Source organism: Penaeus monodon, unplaced genomic scaffold (assembly GCF_015228065.2).
Source record: "Penaeus monodon isolate SGIC_2016 unplaced genomic scaffold, NSTDA_Pmon_1 PmonScaffold_7987, whole genome shotgun sequence".
Lineage (NCBI taxonomy): Eukaryota > Metazoa > Arthropoda > Malacostraca > Decapoda > Penaeidae > Penaeus > Penaeus monodon.
In genome coordinates this window covers 6,976-14,523 of record NW_023663201.1, presented here as the reverse complement: position 1 = coordinate 14,523, position 7,548 = coordinate 6,976, and the positions used below count along the sequence as shown (strand labels likewise).

Sequence of the window (7,548 nt, the reverse complement as noted above, 5' to 3'; positions counted from 1 at the left end):
TTATTGTGAACTAAGGAACCAGTCCAAACCCTACTTTATCAATGTATGTGGAAGAGACTACAAAAATAGAGCAAAAGCACTCAGGCCATAATATAGCATTAAGTGGTATAGTCTTGATTAAGTTCTTAAAGTTGAATACCAAATACCACTATATTCTGTAACAATGACAGACTTGCAAATAGAGGATCAGGAGCAAGAAAAGAAGAAAATATTTCAGGGTAACTTGATAATTTTAAAGAAATCCTAATTTGCAATAATGATGTAACTATTTATATATAAAATGCTGAAAATCCTTCATTCATCCTCATTTTCAGGCACCATGTCAGTTGCCAGGAAATTATGCAACGGAGACAGTGATTTCGTATGACAAATTGGTCAAGACATACATGATTTCGGCCGCACTTCAAACACGCATTTACCCTCCCAGGCCGAGCCACATGTAAAATTTCCTTGCGAACTTGTCGTGTCTTCAGAGAAAACCGCTGACGCAACGCAAAGACCAAGTACATGTATACTATTTCCTACACATTTAAAGATATTCCTTTTATAACGAGCCACACTACTTACTTCGCTTGGCTTACTCTACACAGAATGACAACACCACTATTAAGCTACTTTAACATGAGGAAACGCACGTCCTCGCCGCAGACCCGCTCGCTCGCTCCTCGGGACTTCGTCTGCTGGCTGCTCCCTTATTTTTTCCTTGGGATGTTTACTGGCGCAAGTGCGTCTTTTATTTGTTTTTGGTCGTTTATAAACCCTACGACGCATGTTCTTTTTTATGAATTTCCCTTTGAAGTTATTAAGATGTTAATGTGTTTGTGTTGTCGTTCGTGACTTCCTGTCGGCGAACTTTAAGGGTATTTAATAAGTTTTAATTTTATTATATATATATATATTTTTTTTATAAGAATATAACTTATACATACAATTATCATGTTACTAATATATCAATTTTTTTGGTTAAATAAAAGAAGCTAACACGCTGATGCAGTATGTTTTTTTAGCTTTACCTTTCCTTGATTACATCAAGGAAAGGTAAAGGTTCGATCTTTAGCAAATATTCCTGATATTTAGTGAAAGTTTGGTTTTCCCTTGATTATTAAGAAAATTTTATATTTTGATATATGTGTATGTAGATGGATTATATAAATGAGTGCATACATATATACATATGCACATACGCAAGGTAAATAATAAAAAAGTCTGATACTACAGAAACCCGGATAGGTCTGGATTAGATTACAAAAACGCCTCCGAATATAAACAAGGCATCGTCTGCGAAACACGAAGTTCGCCGGACGTGCAGTGGGTATAGGGATACAATAGTATAGACTAAAACCCTAGAAATGAAGAAAGAAGTGTAATGGAAAGTAATTTGAGAAACCCGCTACATCACACGCAATAAAAGAGTTTTGGCATTGTTTGAAGGCAAGAATTATTGTTAGTGAATGTGTTGAGTATAGAACATTTATGTGTAGGATTAAAACATAGACTCTTGTTCAGATTAAATACTTATTGAATTGAGAACAGCCTTTATATTAAGTAATCCTTGGCTTTTGGCTTTCATTGTCAGTCATCATCATTATCAAGAAAGTTATTGTTGATGAGAATGATGTTGATGTTATTGTTGATGATGACAATGGGTATAGTAATATGATAATGTTTATGATACTGTTGATGGGCTTATAGTAGATTACAGCAATACTGATAATGATAACAACACCTCTGCAGTAATAGCAATTAGAAAAAAATGAATATGATAATGTACCAGATAGATTTGTTGGTCTTTGCTTGAGCTCTAAAAACTTGCAGTAATTGCATGTGGTAGTGGGGGTTTATCTGAAAGTTTTACCTTGATAGTAATATTAATAGTGTGGAAAATCATTTTTAGATCAGTTTTGCTATTTGTGAATTAAAAAAATATTGTCATTATCATTTGTTTTATGACCAGCAGTAGGAGTGATAGGACTGTTATTATCATAATTAAGGTTATTTCTTATTATTATTTTCATTATTAGCATTATCATCACACATCAATATATAATGATAATGATAATTTGAAGTGCACATCAGAACTTTGAAAGATGATGATAAATAATAATATGCTGCACCTGCTGTTAACTCTATGGAATAGGTATTTTACTTGGCATAATTTGAGTAGAAAATTGCTGTCTTTGTATATCAGCATTGTAGAATTGTTATTATTTTCTGTAATATAATTAAATGCAAATTATCTTTGGTGAATTATTTTATAGCTACTGTTGCAACATGTAAGTTATATTATGAACCAGACTTTTCCAAACTAGGCTATGCAATAGTCTATGTAAGTTTTGTGTTAATAAACTGAGGGAGCAGTGATAAGCAAACATGTATCATGCACTTTATGTGATTTTCTTTTAGTAGTTGTCTCATGCTCAAACATCAGCTTCATATCTTCCATTTCCCATATCACAATATTTGATAATTCTTACTCTAAAGTGTTTTTTCTTTACAAGAGATAGAATAGTAATGGTATGTTTGCCTTTTCTTAGAATAATGGGTAGCTATGTAGGATATAAAGAAGACCAGGATGTTCAGCTCACTCCAGGAGACCATGCTGTTGCTGGTGCTGTAAGTGGAATGGTCACTCGAGCTCTTATCCAGCCCCTTGATGTTCTTAAAATTAGGTTTCAGGTAAATACAAATGCAGGTCTCCTTTTAGATGCTGTTGCAAAAATATTAAGAGTACAGAGTGGAGAATATTGATATAAAGATTACTTTCAAATTGTTAAATGAGTTGAATGCCAGATGTGTTCACATTTTTACTACTGTATTAAATGAAAATAAACTTAAAATTATATACCTGAAAAACAGATTTTTTTCCTTTTGAAAGACAGTTGATTAAGTGTTTAAGTATTTTGTTTTGGTATTTAACTCACTTTTTCATATTTCTAAAAGCTGCAAATTGAACCAACTACGAGGCATGGCGGAGGGCTGTACCATGGGATTTTCCAAAGTCTTTTCACAATTGCAAAAAGTGAAGGTCCTTCAGCACTCTGGAAAGGGCATCTTCCAGCTCAGCACTAAGTGTTGGATATGTGTTGCACAGTAAGATAATTTTCTTAGTTTGTTTTCTAAAATCTGACCAAATCTATATCTTGTTGTAACTCAGAATAGTAGAAGAATGATCAGTGTTTAGGTTTGAATAAAGATTTGTGGAACAAAAAAATTATTTCATTATAGGACAAGATGAAATTCTTTTACTGCTATGTAAACATATATATATATATATTCATAAATTCTTTCAGTTCTGGAGTTATGCAGTTCTTACTAAGGCAGCCACTGAACATGGTTTCCCACATGGACTGTGTGGAGGACTTGCGGGAGTTTGTGGAACATTGCTATCAATGCCATGTGATGTTTTACGTACCAGAATGGTTGCACAAGGAACTCCAAAGGTTGATTCCTATTTCTGAGTTTTGGAAATGTTTCCTAAAATCTGAAAATCTTGATTTCATTAGATGATGATTGCATGTTTTTTTTTTTGTTTTTTTTTACATTTTTACATTTTGAGTGAAAAAAATGGCAAATAATTTTTCTGTAAGTATTCTCAGATTTATTTATTTTTCCCATCTCTTTGCTATCTACACTTGTGTAATACAAGATTCAGTTTTATTACATTATTTTTCATTTCATAGTATTACATGGCATGATGGATGCAGCAGTGTAAGATGTTCGGCAAGAAGGAGCTTTAAGCTTATGCGTGGGTTTCTGCAATGTTGCTATGAATGCTCAAGTTCAGGACTCATCTTCTATTTCTATCATGTGTTTCTTGTCACTTAATAACCTATTGGCATGGTAAGATTTGACACAGAAATGTAATTTTTTTGCAATGGAAAATACTTTAAATTTTATGATGTACTGGAAAAAATACGAACTTCATGCTAGTTGTTTTACTTAGATATATCAATCATAGTGATAACAAATTTTTTTAATGAAATTGTGTATTCCTTTGTCAAACAAAATATGATTCATAGTTTATGAAATTAATTTATGTATTCCATCATAATTATGTCATGCATTAAACAAATGATTTATTAATAGGAATTTTTCTATTAATAATATTGTATGAGTGCTTAGATGTGTATCTGATGATGATTAAGTCATGAGATAATGATTGCAACTGATAAAGATGTTAATAATAACAGTAATGATGATGATAATGTTAATAATGATAATGTAGTATAATGATAATGATAATGATAATGGTTATGGTAATGGTAATGGTAATAATGTAATATAAATAATAATAACAATATGATATGTATGATAATAATGATGGATAAGGGTAATTAGAACAATAATAATGATGTGAAATGATAATGATGAGGATAATAATAATAAAAACAATAAAATAAAGATGATAAAGATATAATGACAAGGAAACGGATTGATGATGATAGTGATCATGAAAATTGTTTTACAAATAAAAGTGATGACATGATGATGACTATGATGGAGATGATATGGGATATATAGTGTGAAGTGCTTTGTTTGTTAATTGGCCTGTCTTTGCTTCCTCTCCAGTGAGCCATCTTCCCTGGCTGAGCTGCAGCGCTGTGAGTGGCATGGCTGCAGGTGTGTGCGCCAAAGTCATTACCTACCTCTTGATGTTCTTAAAAAGAAATGCAGATTCGAGGGTTTGAAATAACAGAAAGCAGTTGGAAAGGTATGTTCTTACACTCTGACATCTGTTTTCATAGCAGATGGGTTTTCTCTTAAGTTGCACTTTATTTGTTATATGGTTCTGTGGATATTATTTTCCTGTGGCTGATCGGGGTCTTTCCCTTCTACAAGCATGTCCTTCTTTTTCTCTTCCTTTATTTCTCAGTTGAATTGTTCTATAGAGATAACAGTATGGTAATGGAAATAATGATAATGACAATGATATGATGATGATATAGTAATGATATTAATGATATTATAATGATAATGATATTAATAATAATGATATTAATAGTGATAATAAATGATAATATATATATAATTAATGATATATATGATAATGATATTAATAGTGATAATAAAAATTTAACAAAAATAACATAAAAATAATAATGATGATAATAATGATAACAATAATAATAAATTAATAATAATAAAAATAATAATAATGTAATAATATAATAACAATAATGATAATGATAATAATAAATAATATTTTTTGCTAATAATATAATTAGATAATTATAATATAGTTGTGATGATGATGATGTTATAATGATTATGCTAATACTAATGAAAATTTGATAGTAATAAAAATATAAAATATGATAAGGAAAATTTATATAATAATGATAATAAAAAATGATAATCAAGTTGTAGTAATGATATAATGATAGTGATTATGATAATGGCAATTATAATAGTAATGAAAATGATAATTGTAATAATTATAATAATAAGTAATGATAGTTATGATAATGATCCCAGATAATGATAATGATGATGATACTATACAATGGTGATGATAAAAATGATAAAAATAATGATACCAAAATGATGATGATGATGAAAATAATAATAATGATTATGATAATAACAATAATAATAAGATAGTGAAAAATATAATGATAGTGATGATAATTATAATGATAATTATAATGATAATGATGGTGATGATAATATAATGATAATAGTGATAAAAATAAAAACAATGATAATGATATTAGTAACAGAAATAATAATGAAAATTTGTAAAATAAAGATAATGATAATGATAATAAAGTCACAACAGTCATGATGATTGATGATGATAAAGAAAATGATAATGCAAAATATGATAATGATGATGATGATGATGAGGTGATGATTGTTATAATTATTACTATTATTGTTATTAATTTTGGGCCCCTACTTATTATTGTGTTTTTGTTTTTTATGTTACTGTTTTTGTTATGTTATTGCTAATACTGTGATGCATACTATGAAGTTTTTTATCATTGTTTATGAATATATTGTATTGATAGTAATTTTAGAATTGGGTTTTTTATCAAATGCTGACTACAATTCTAATTTTTATTATTCCTTCCACAGGTTATTGTATTACAAATGTTTTAAATACATTAAATTTGTGATGATAAAGAGGGCTTCCAGGCATGGTTTAAAGGACTTTGGCCAGCATGCTCAAAAGTGGCTTGGCAACAGGTGTCATATTTGTTTCATATGAAGCCCCTGTTATTTTATTGCTGTTGCCCGTGGAAAGAATACTGGTCCAGAAGACACCAGTACGTGATAGTGATAATATCTTTCTTTTTCTTTTTTTGGGAGGAATCTCGAATTCAGTCAAAATTGTTTCAAGTAATGAAACCTCAGAAAAATTACCTTGTAGGTAATACTTGTATATATAGTTCTCATCCTCTAAAACTATGAACCCAGATGGGGCCCATATTTTTCTATACAGTTTTAAATTTTTTATCCCACTTTTTAGGAATTCTTTAATGATATGTCAGATTATCTTATTAGATTATGTTTCTGATTCAGTTGATTTAATTACTATGGCAATATGAATCCAAATATCTTGAAAACAGTTACCTGTGATAATAATTTAGAAAACACAGAAAAAGATTTCTTAGACAAAAGGTTTTGTACAGTGTATAATTTTTTTGTGAATATGATGTGTTCATCATTTTGTGGATTCTTTCATAATGTTGCATACTAAAGGTATGATTACCAATGCTAATTTTGCAGTAGTTATGTCTGTAGGATTTTAATAAAGGCTGCTCTATGCAGACATTTAGAGCATATCTGTTTTTTTTTATTTCCATGCCTTCAGCATTTACTTTTCTTATGTAAATATACATGGTCAAGTATGGTGTTGGCTTTTTTAGGAAAAAAAAAAATAGATGCTGGTCAAATATTTTATTCTGATACACATTAATTTATAAATCAAGATTTTATGTTTTTTATATACTGTTTGTGGATATACTTCAATATTTTTGTGTGTGTGGTTGTGTGTGTGTTGTGTGTGTGTGTGTGTTGTGTGTGTGGTGTGGTGTGTGGTGGGTGTGGGTGTGTGGTGTGGTGTGGGGGTGGGGGGTGGGGGGGGTGGGGTTGTGGGGGGGTGGGTGTGGGTGTGGGGGTGGGGGGGGGGGGCGCTTATTTATATATTCATACAACTTTAATTGAAACAAGTATTCTTACAACAGGCAAGAGGTGATAAAAAGAGAAATCGGTCTAAAAATAGTACTAGTGCTGATACATCTACACAAAGTAAAAAGTTAATGCCTATATTTCATTAGAAGCATTTACAAAAGAAAACATTTTCTGCAGTGCAGTGATATCCCCCTTCTGAAGAAATATAAAAAATGCAACTGTAATAACTACGTCAATATAACAATAACAACGCAACAGTAAAAAAATATACAATCAAATATGGCATATTCCATGAATGTAATGTACTTTTACTCATGTTTATAAAGCAAAAACATGGCTTTAGAACTATTGGCTAATTTCAAAAGTGCCCCAAAGACTCGAAACACTGAAAAAGTCATGCACACAAACTCA

The 7,548-nt window shown here is 30.4% G+C and overlaps 1 pseudogene; it reads left to right on the top strand.

Moving 5' to 3' along the window:
* The first annotated feature begins 591 nt into the window (after positions 1-591).
* LOC119571787 lies at positions 592-6,483 on the top strand (annotated as a pseudogene).
* Positions 6,484-7,548: the final 1,065 nt, after the last annotated feature.